The sequence below is a fragment of the Mastigoproctus giganteus genome, chromosome 1, assembly GCF_048544385.1.
Source record: "Mastigoproctus giganteus isolate SK-2022 chromosome 1, ASM4854438v1, whole genome shotgun sequence".
NCBI classification, from domain to species: domain Eukaryota; kingdom Metazoa; phylum Arthropoda; class Arachnida; order Uropygi; family Thelyphonidae; genus Mastigoproctus; species Mastigoproctus giganteus.
This window is the reverse complement of record NC_143575.1, coordinates 205,803,374-205,815,432: the sequence shown is the minus strand read 5'-3', so window position 1 is coordinate 205,815,432 and position 12,059 is coordinate 205,803,374. Positions and strand designations below refer to the sequence as shown.

At 41.9% G+C, this 12,059-nt stretch overlaps 1 protein-coding gene across 3 annotated transcripts in view; it reads right to left on the bottom strand.

The window, feature by feature from the left end:
- Window positions 1-12,059, bottom strand: part of Vha100-1 (V-type ATPase subunit a family protein Vha100-1) — a 207,513-nt gene that overhangs the window by 16,082 nt on the left and 179,372 nt on the right. The gene's annotated exons all lie outside the window — the stretch shown is intronic.

Below are 12,059 nucleotides of genomic sequence, written 5' to 3'. Positions count from 1 at the left end.
TATTAGAGACTATAGGTTTCAGTACCTTGAGGATTTAGGGTTACCAGAAAATAAATAACTAACAGTACCCATTGCAAAAATTTTGCAGTTGGTAGCAGAGTTTTTCTCTAGCTGTCCTAAAGAAATATAGTCAATGTTTTGTCGTTTTTATTGCCTGATATTTTCTTGAAAATTTTTGGACAATTCATTGTCATTTTTATAAAATACTACTGAAAAGGGCAGAATATTAAGAAGTACACTAAAAACTCACCTTTCATTTTTAAAATTCAGTCAAACTTTCATTATTAGTGTTTCATTTTCTTGCAGATGCTTCTAATGTACAGTACCTCTCTTCAGTATCAAGCAAATATCAGCCCTGATGTTGACATTTCAACTCCCCTGGTACCTCATCTCCATGTGCTTAATGTCCTGTTTAAACACCTCTCACCTTGTTCATCAGTTACACTTCCAAATGTGGAAGTGTAAAAATGTACCTTGACAATCATATTGCGGCCCAACTTCGAAGTTTGCTAACATATTTTCAACTGTAGTCTAGTAGTCCGATTCTTTGTTCTCTAAAAAATTCTCAACCACAGACCTGAAACTAATGCATACCTGAATTTCTCTTTTAAATTTTGTTCCCTCATTAGTAAGCAAATTTAAAGTTTTCTCAAGCTGTTCTAAAGAAATGTAGTGCGTGTTTTGTTGTAACTATAAAGTGATGACTTCTGAATGTTTTAAACGTATGAAACGTAATGAATGCCAATGAGTGCATGAGCTCACACGCACAACATGGGGACATATAGTGAGTGAGCAGTGCAATGGAATCCTAATGATTAGTTCTTTCTTTTAAGGTAGGAAATTTCACAATTGGTAGCAGAGTTTTATTATTATTATTTATTATTTTTTTTTCAGAACAAAGGACACGATTGTGCAAATGTGCAAATTATTAATAAGAAAAAAAATGCCTTATCAACTTAGACAATTGTTTATTTAACACAGAGTTTCCCAAACTTTTTGAGTCACAGAACACTTTTCACCGCACAATATACTGACGGGACACTTTCCATTTTTCATTTTGAGGAAAGACAGTTGTAGAACAGATGTGCGGAAGTTTGCCTTTGGCCAACGGGTAGTCGATTGCTGGAACACGTGGATTTTTTGCTGCTGTAAAGGGATAAGTATTTTTTAATTTTTAACGTTAAATAATTCTTCGTTATTTAACACAATACATTGTTTTACGGAGATATTAAATAGGTTTAGTAGCGTTCGTTAGCTTCTTATTTTGAATTTAACCAGCAATTTTTAGAAGTCACGACTCCCAGTGTTGGCGCCAATATTGTTGAACTAGCCGCCATATTGTAGTTGATAAGAAATAGCTTAATGTATATATATATCTCGAACTGATAGCGTAAGGTATAAAGTACAGCTAGATAGCGTAATACGAAGCACTGTATTAGGAACCTGTTAGCTTATTATAGTATTATCAATTAATCAAAAATATTAATCTTATTAAATTTCATTGTTAATTAAACTGTATTTAAACAGAAATCACGACCCAGACTAGAGCTGCGAAGCAAAGATCACAGACTAGTGGGAGTGCTGTGGCTCGGGGGAGAAACGAATGGGGCGATTCTCCAATGCATCACAGTCTCAAAAAATGTGTGGTGTGAAATGTTTGCCAACCTTCCTAAAACAGAACATGATCTAGCCAAGGAGGATGCCTTTGTGTGTGCTAGGTGTCTGGAGTGTCAAGAAATTAGGCACCAACTCAGCGTTCTGATGGGCGTCTATGAAAGCTTGAGGTGTACGGTAAATGCCCTCGGAGAAATTAATATGAGGGCACCATCAGGCTCTCAGCTGCCCAGCTCAATGACAGAGCTCACTCCTGTGCATCAGGCAACACAGAGGCAATCTCAAAGGCAGAATGTGCTGGTCCCAAAGGAACTACTTATTGTTGGTGACTATTGTCAGGGAGATGGGGAATATACAATGTAAGAAGGATAGGTGGAACAGGACCAGGATATGTCTGCCAGGGGCAAAAGTTGATGACGTAGAGCAGATATCATTTTTTCAGGGCACAAAAGGTGATATTGTACACATTGGAACTAATGACATCAAGAGTAAGAGATCTGCAGATTTACTCAACAAGTACAGGTCAATGTTGAAAAAAAGTTGCAAGTTAGGGTTGAATGTAAAAGTGTCTGCAATTCTGCCCAGACACGATAGGAGGGAGTATATGATGAGAGCCTTGTCAATCAATTCGGCCCTGGAGAGATTGTGCAAGGCTCAAGGGGTAGAATTTTTTTCCAGCCTGGTCTGTGCTTGTTGACAGGAGAGACTGTTTCTACAGGGATGGGATACACTTAAATAGAAAGGGTGCAAGAATATTTGCTGATGCTATCGAGGCAGTGTTAGGTGGGTCGGAAAACTGCTAGTGTGGGGGGATACACAGACTAAAAGGTTAACAGTGGCCGCAGGCAGAGGCAAAAGTGATTCTTGCACTGCTTCTATTAGAATGGGCAGCAGACTGGAAAGCAAGGTAATGGAGATTTCCAGGACTGCTGGGAGTCATAGTGGAACAAGTAAATACATGGGCTGTGTTAGGGTGGCTAGGAGCAGGAATACGTGCATATATACTTGCATGAACACCAATTCTAGGAGTATAGTTAATAAATTTGATGAGCTTGAAGTGCTAGTCAAGACATCAGAGGCAGATATTGTTGGGATATCAGAGATGTGGTGTCACACAGATATAGGCAGTGCAGAGTTGGAATTTGGGGAGTTTTTTTTTTTTTTTTAAGGAGCATTAGCAACTAAGGCCATATTGCTTCGGAATATGCGGTGGTCATTCCCTAACCTTTCCGTATTTGGTGGTGACGGGCTCGAACCCCGGTCTAATCAAGAAGCGTGTGCTACGCACTGCTGCTCCTTCCCACCTGGCTACTGAGGCGCCTAATTTGGGGAGTACAATGTGTATAGGAAGGACAGGAAGGGAGGAGGGGTTCTGCTGTTAGTTAAGAAACACATAAAATCTAAGGAAGTGCATCCGATTGATGTTGGTGGACAATGCAGTTTTGAAATAAGCACTGGGAAAGGAAAAATGAGAGTAGGTGTGTTATAGGACTAATGAATCTGATGACTATAATGAGCAACTGTGCAGAGAAATAGAGTGGGCCAGTAAATTAGTGTCTTATAATGGGGGATTTTAATTTACCAGATATTGACTGGAATTTTTGGGTTGGTTACTCACACAATAGCAAGGCTTTTGTGGATTTAATGGATGATTGTTTTCTACAACAGCATGTTCGGGACGCAACTAGAGGGAGTAATACTCTTGATCTGATTATCAGTAGTGATTCTTCATGCATCAAGAATCTGCAGATAAAGGAACCACTAGATGGCAGTGATCACAGTGTGCTGAAGTGGGATTTACTTAAAGATGTAACAACCATCAAGGGTAAAGGGAAGGGTTTTTGCTTTCGTAAAGGTGACTACGGTGGTCTGAAACAGTATTTAAATTCTATACACTGGAACCAACTGATGATGTTACCAACAGCAAATTCAAAATGGGAAGCATTCAAAGAATTAATCTTGGAAGCTACTAGGCTTTTCATACCAACAAAGAAATATTGTTCAAGATTTAGGCCTAAATGGATGTCAGATGAACTAATTAGACAAGTGACAGAAGAAAAATGCAAGGGATACATATAAATTAACATGTGACACAGAAGCCTATGATAGATATAAGCTGGGCTATAACCAAGTTACAAAGGAGGTTAGGCAGGTTACAAAAAATCTTTGGGAAAGGATGCAAAGAAAAACAGCACAGAGTTCTTTACTTATGTAAACTCTAGAAGGAAGGGGATGAATCAAATTGGTCCACTTGATATCGATGGTTAAACTGTTGATGATCCTGCTCAGGTAGCTAACAAACTAAATGAATATTTTGCATCGGCATTCACACATGAGGAGTTATTCAGGGAGGGGAATGCCAGAGGTGTATTCAACTCTGGCAGTAAGCTAGATAATCTTGTAATTACTGAGAGTAAAGTGGAGGAGAAATTGTTGAAGATAAACACAAGAAAGGCACCTGGGGTGGATGGAATCTATCCAGTTATATTAAAGGAGGCGGCAAAGGAAGTAAACAAACCCTTAGCCAAAATTATGAGAGCGTGATTAAAGGAGGTGATTATTCCCTTGTATAAGGCAATGGTCAGGCCACACCTTGAGTATTGTATACAGGCCTGGAGGCCTCATTTCAAGGATGTAGAGCTGCTGGAACAAGTACAGAGAAGGGCAACAAGATTAGTGAATGGAACAAAGGGTTGCTCTTACGAAGAAAGGCTTAAGTTTTGCATCAATGAGGAGAGGAAGGAATAGAACGACGTCTGTTCCCTGGTGGTGGTGCGGGGAGTTAAATAAAGACTTAGGCGCCTTGTCAACCAGACTCGCAGAAAGTTTCAGCATGCCAGACGGTCAGTTTACCGAAACCTAGACGACTAACGGGAGCGTTATGCTACGGCAAAGAGAAACTATATCAAGGTGATTCGCGACTGCAAGCGGAAGGCTTGGCAGGATTTTGTCTCAGACAGAGGCAACTCGAACCCTTGGGGACTGCCGTATCAGTTAGTTATGGATAAGGTTAGACTTGACCAAGTCCAGCATTCAGTTTTCGGGGGATTGAGCGAGTCTCAGACCTGGAACGAAACGATGCTTACGGTTCTCTGTGCGCTTTTTCCTGTTGACGATGTCGATGGTGAAATGGCTGAGCAAACTGCTATACGCTTAGCTAACCAGGGAGGTAGTTCTGGTGCATCCAGAGAGATGTTTACCCTAGCTGAACTTGAGTGGGCCATTAAACGCATGAGAAATCGTAGGGCTCCTGGCACCGATAACGTTTCAGCGGAGGTCTTGAAGGAATTTTTCCGGCAATGTCCTGACTTATTTCTGTCGCTTTACAACCAATGCCTCAAAGAGGGCATGTTTCCACAGAGTTGGAAAGAAGCTAGACTCATCGTTCTCCTGAAGGGAGACGATCGTGAGAAGACTGACCCATCTTCTTACAGGCCCATTGCCTTATTATCTGTTCTTGGGAAGACGTTTGAAAGGCTCATTATGAATCGCTTAAACAAAGTGTACAGAGACAAACACCAGGAGTCCGACTGGCAGTTTGGCTTTAGACAGGGCCGTTCAGCTGAGGACGTGGTGATGAAGCTTCTGTCACTGGTTCGTTGCTCTGAGAGCAAGTACGTCCTGGGCATTTTCCTTGATTTCAAGGGGGCTTTTGACCGCCTATGGTGGGAAAGTATTCTATGCCGATTGAGGCTTGTGGACTGTTCGAGTGATATCTACCGTCTCTTGCGTAGCTACTTTCACAATCGGAGAGTGGTGGTTTATAACCACTTTGAGAAAGTTTGTTACACGGTCTCCAGAGGGGTTCCACAGGAGTCCATCATTGGTCCTTTCATGTGGAACTTCGTCTTGGACAAGTTATTAAACCAAGTCTGGAATGGTGTGGAGATTGTAGCTTATGCAGATGATGTTGCTGTACTGGTGTGCGGTAATGCCCGTTTAGAATTGAAACAAAAAGTCAGTTGGGTTTTGAACAAGATACAGACTTGGGCCTCGGTTCACAAGCTAATGATATCACCGACGAAGTCACAGTGCATGATGCTTAAAGGACTTTTTAGTCCGAACAGACATCCCACGGTAGGCCTTGGTGGGCTCTCCTTAGGTTTTGCTCCAGTGATTAAGTATCTGGGAGTCAATTTTGATCAGAGACTGAGCTTTATTCCTCATGCAAAGTTCTTGAGGGATAAGATTAAAAAGCTGTATGGGAAACTGAGGAGAATAACCCGAACTGACTGGGGAATCAAAGGACAGAACTTAGACATCCTGTATAAGTGCCTCTTTGTTCCCATTATTACCTATGCCTGTGGAGCCTGGGGTCAGGCAATTGACAGGTGTGTCAGGAAGCGACATTTGATGGTGGCTCAGGAATTTGCACTGCTTTGCGTGACCAGAGCCTGCCGCACCGTCTCCACAGAAGCCCTTCAGATTATCGCTGATACAGTGCCAGCTGATTTGGTAGTTTTCGACCGACTCTTAAGATACCGGACCAAGAATAACTTACCCACGGAGTTGATGGGTGTCCATTGTTGCCCCGATGTGGGAAGAACATATGGCAGACCCAACTTGAAGGAAGAGGGCAAGCGTATATCGCAAGACGTCCTTCAGCTCTGGCAAGAGCGTTAGGCAACGTCCTCTAAGGGCAGAGTGATGTTTGAACTAGTGCCTGATATTTCGAAGTTGGAACAGATACGGAGGTGGCCTAAGCTTGGAGTCTTTCAAGCTATGGTTGTTACTGGACACTGACTTCCATTGCAGCTACATCAACTAGGCCTCGTGGACAGTGATCGCTGTCGTTTCAGGCAGATTGAGGATAGTCAGCATGTAATTTTTCAATGTCAATTATATGACATACCAAGGCAAAGGCTTCTTGGCCAGTTAGGGGTTTCCTCTCCCCATGATATGCAAAGGCTTTTTGACGAAAATATATATAAAGTTTTCTTGACGTATCTAAAAAATGTAAATATTACTCGTAGTGCTCAGGGCACTACTTGAACCAATGGGTTCACTTTATCCCCACATGCTTGCGGATGTTAGCATTGAGTTGCAACTGCTTGTCGTTGCTTATTTAGTTTTGTATTATATGTATTTGGTACTTTTAGACTTCTAAATTGATGTATATAACATTTTGACTACTAAATTGATGTAGTTTGAGCAAAGCAATCTGAATTCTATAAACTTAGAGCTATAAAGCTGGTGTAAATCTAAGGGTAGTAGCGACCTGCCTCCACGGGGCTAGGGATGGTAAACTTCCCTGTGGCAGGGCGAGTCCTTGCCGCTCGGAAGGCTAAATAGGTCGATGTAAATAGCTAAATTGTGTTGTTGAGCCTTTGCTCAGGGAATGCTCCAATGAGTGTAAATATGATGATGTCCAACTGTGCAACATCTCTGGGCCTTAGCTCCAACGGTACTTCTTCAGCTCTTCAACACCTGTCTGAGGGCAACTTTCCATCACGTTGGAAGCATGCTAACCTGAGGCTCTTACCTAAGGATCCCACAGGTACCTCCAAGGCATACCACCCGATTGCACTGCTTCCCATCCTCGGCAAGGTTTTTGAGAGACTGCTGCTCTCCCACTTCCAACCCTGATATGAAGCGTCCTTGCTTCAATTTGGATTCAAACAAGGGTGCTCCACGATTGATGCTCAAAGTGGCAGAACAGTCGGATGCAGCTTATGTATTGGCAATCTTCATTGACTTCAAAGGAGCTTTTGACACAGTGTGGTGGCCGGGCGTTCTTCAGAGGGCAAGAATCTCTAACTGTACCTGGAATCTCTACAACTGCCTCAAAAGCTACTTCTCTAACCGCAAGGTCAGCATCAAAACAAAATATCACTGCATCACCCGACATCTAACCCGAGGCTGTCCCCAGGGCTCCATCCTGGGGTCAGCTGTATGGAATATGATACTCGACGACTGCTCCTGAGGGACCACCCACACACTACTCAGCTTTCTTATGCCGACGACATGGTTATCATTGTGGAGGGCCCCACCCGTGCCACCATAGAAACCTAGGCTGCAGTTGTTCTCTCTGCTCTGTCCATATGGGCCACGGAAAATAAACTCTCAGTCTCCACTGAGAAGAGCAAAACCTTCCTACTGAAAGGCAAACTGGACTTCTCCAGACCTCCTACCATACGTTTTAATAGCCGCCCACTGAAAAACTATTGATTGGTGAAGTACCTAGGAGTAATTTTGGACGACAGGAGAACTTTCATCCCCCATATTCAAGCCATCAAAGAAAAGATAAAAAATTACATCACTACGTTAGCATGCTTTACGTACTTTACGTATTTACCCACAAGGAATAGGGTCTTAAAGGACCAACTGAACGCCTTCTATATTCAGCAGTATTCATACCGATTGTTACATATGGAGCTGTAGTATAGTACCACCGAATGACTATAGTGCATGCACAACGTCAAATTCAGCAAATTCAATGACTTATGCTACTACAAATTACCCGCACATGTAGAACAACATCAACTGCCGCCCTACAGGTACTAACAGGCTGCCTCCCCTTAGACCTCCACGTCGCTTTTATCGGATTCTCTCATGCTATTAAGAAGAATAAGGAAGCTGAATTCCTCGCTATTCAAACCCGAACCGATATCAAACAGGAACATAAACGTGTGTGGCTAGAATTGATAAACCTATGGCAAACCCGCTGGAATAACTCCATAACTGGTGCAACTACTAAACTTTTCCTTCCAGAGGTAACCTACATCAACAAACAACGTTCCACTTGGTTCTTCCCTAACTCTCTCATCATATCAAACAGGAACGTTTATGTTCCTGTTTGATATCGGTACGGGTTTGAATAGCGAGGAATTCATGCTTTCTTATTCTTCTTAATAGCACGAGAGAGTCTATGCTTCCTTCCTATTAACTGGCCACGGGTCCTTCAAGAGATGTCTTCTAGAGTTCGACCTAGTCGAGGATGCCCTCTGTACCTGCAGAGAACCTGAAGACTAGGACCCCGTGATGCACTCATGCAATGTATACTTAAACCTAAGAACGCAACTACTCCTAGACCTATGCACTACATCACTTCGGCCAGAAACCAAGTTATTGGAATCTAACGATGCCTTCTATGCACTGATCAGTTATGCCAACGAGGTCTTTTGTAGTTGCTGGCATCACTTGCAACTCCCTAACACTACTCCTGGATAACTTCCTCTAGACAGCAACTGATACCCAGCACCGGAAACTTCCAGACACGAAACTGCAAATTGTGGCCAGCCCTGTCGACGCCGCTCCGTGATTCTCCATTGTGATGATCCCGGACTCTTTAATTTGAACTCTACCTGTTCTCTTCACCCTACCCACAGTCCTTCTCCAGGACTCCCACAACTGCACCTAGCACTCTTCCTGCTCCTTTTTACCTGGGGGGATGCCTACACTCTATCATCCCCCACTGTCTTCCACTTTCCTGTCTCTTCTCTGCTCTTTCCTTGGCCCTCCCCACTCTCGCTCCTGCAGGAGTGTGGACAGCCCGTCAGATGTCTTTTAACTCCATGGTCCGGCTCCTTGTGCCAGTGGACGGATGCTGGGAGGCTCCTTCCTGGTGATCACGCCTCCCGGTAACAAAGAGGCCAGTCAAACAACACACATGACTGGCTTTGCAATGTTAACAGAGTACTTAATGCAGATTTGTGGGAAACCACGGGAACCGCATAACAATAACACTATGTCCAACTTCAAATACACAGAACCAACTTTTCATGTTCCTCGTTTATTTCTTCAACTTGTTTTCTGGAACGACCTCCCTTCAAATGTATTTCATGAAAATTACAATGTACAGAAATTCAAGTCTAATGTCAACAAGTATCTTTTTTCTTCTTCTCAACTTTCAACCCATGCATGGTTCTAAGTACTATAGGTTGTAATGTCTTCCATGTTTGGGATTTTCGTGTATAAAAAAGTGAGTAGCACCTTTTGTTGTCAGAACAGCTCAAGATATCAAAAGCTTTTCTGCAGGGATGCTAGCCCATGTAGACTGATAAGTAAAGCCAACCTCATGCTCCCTAATAATCCATGATTTGTGACATGGTACAGGGGGTCCTCATTATCCGAGGATAATTGGTTCCAGAAAATTCTACTTAAAACGAGGACCAAATTTTCATAATGTGTATTATGTATTTGTACATAGCAAAAAAAAAAATGGATTGAAGGAACTGAAAAATGAGACAATTATTTTATTTGACATTTGCAATATGTTGAACAATGTAAGGTTAAATAACGTTTACTGAAGTTACACTATTTTTCAGTTTTAAGAATAAAGAATGAATCCAGAGTTGTTTTTTTTGCTGTATTTTTAAAGATAAAATTGTGTCGTAGCATTTAGTTGTGTCTTTAACTTCGCGCTTAACTTTTGCTGCACTATCATGAAAAGGGTCATTCTCACAAAAATATTCAAGTGCTTGTTTAATTTTCTCAAGGGCTTCCTTTAATTTTCAAATCCTAGCAACTGCGGGGACTCGGATAATGAATACTCAGATACTGGGGACCTCCTGTATATTATCTTGCTGGAAGTAACCTTTGCCAGATTGATGAACTATCAAGGGATACAGCTGGTCATCAACAATGTTCAAGTAGGCTGCTGTATTCAGATTTTGATCCACCATTAATCAGGGATCCTAACTTGATCACACAAAAACACTTTTTTTCCACAGTGTCTCACTTCCAACACCAGCCTTCAATATCTCTATATTTCTGTAAAGTTCATTTTAAACAAGGTAGCATAAATAATGCTTCCCAAGAAAATCATTTATTCATTAATTGTTGCAAAAATTATGAATTTATGTTCAATGTCCTCTGGTTTGATGAACAAGTTTCTGAAAGTGTACACCAATGTTTATAATGACATCTTAATTTTGCAACAAACAGTCATATCCCCCAAAGTCCCACAAGTGTAGTAAGTTTCCTGAGGGACAGCTTCTCTTTCATTCAATCCCACAAGAAAGAGTCACACAGATTCATGTCTGGATTCATAGAACCACATGTTGACAAAGGGTGGCCAAAAACAGTGTTCAAAACATCCAACATGACAAATGTATGTGGCATTAGTTCCACCATGCATAAGCAAAGGAAGCTAAATTGCCTAAACACCAGGTGTCAGGTACTGGTTTCCTAGATAGGAAACCAGTACCTGACACCTGGTACTGGTTTTCGTGGTGGGGACAGTAACTCATAATGGGGGTGGGGATGCTATCCCTGCCACGAGGCTAAAAGGTCATTCCTAGTTTATGTCATTGAGTTATGTTGTTGACCAGTGTTGGGTTGTATCTTGATTAACATACTAACCTTAAAAGTTTATGATACAATCATAGCTGAGAACTAGTTGCATGTGGGCATTGGTTGCAGTGGTCCATTTTGCTGATAACCTCATAGATATGCTAACAATGCTGACTTCTCCTTCACCTCTAGCTTTTACTTTTTCTCAACTGATCCCCCCCCCCAAGGGATGAGATCACAAGTACCGCAATACATCAGACTTCTGATCTCTGCTCTTAGAAGTTTCTTTTCTTTTCTTTTTTTTTAATACACTTAAGTCGTTCTCTTTCCATACCTTTTCATGTCCAGGAGGCAACTAGGATAAAGGCTAATACAAATGATAAATGTGCTTTACTCAATAAATGAAGGCGACTCCGTAGCCAGGTGGGAAGGAGCAGCAGTGCATAGCAAACGCTTCTTGATTAGACCGAGGTTCGAGCCCGTCACCACCAAATATGGAGGATGCGGAAAGGTCAGGGAATGACCACCGCATATCCCAGAGCAATATGACCTTAGTTGCTAATGCTCCTAAAAACCAAACAACACAACTCAATAAATGAAGGAAAAAAAAAAAAAGAATTGTCCAATTCCATCCAATCGAAAATAAGTTTCACCTGAAACAGGTATTGCTTAACAATGCATTTCTTCTCTCTGCTCATACAGCTAACTGGAGCTTTCTCTGCTTATCATTTTCAAAAATGTTTATGCAATAACTTTTTAACAACTGCAGCTGGTTCTACTTAATGATTCTCTCAAGGATAATGCTTAACCTCCAACTCCTGAGCTGACTCATGCATACACACCTTCACTATCATGCAGGATCATAAAGGTATGTGTGCATGATATGCACAAAGCAGGTTACATATTCTGCATGACATCTGCCGAGTGGAATTCCTCAGTTTCTATGGGTCCTTCACTTCTGCCTTTGATGACACCGACTCATTCTGTTCAGTATCAGATGTGATGGCATGCTTTATAACACGAGCCACAGATAAACTTTTCTACCATCAGATGTTTCCCTATCATCATCATATGCTGAAATTGGTGTTTCCTGACAATCCAGTGTGGGATCTTGCAGATCCCCCACTATTCAGAGGCTGGGAATTACAGTGGTCCATTTTGATGATAATCTCATGGATATACTAATAATGTTGACTTCTCCTTCCACCTCT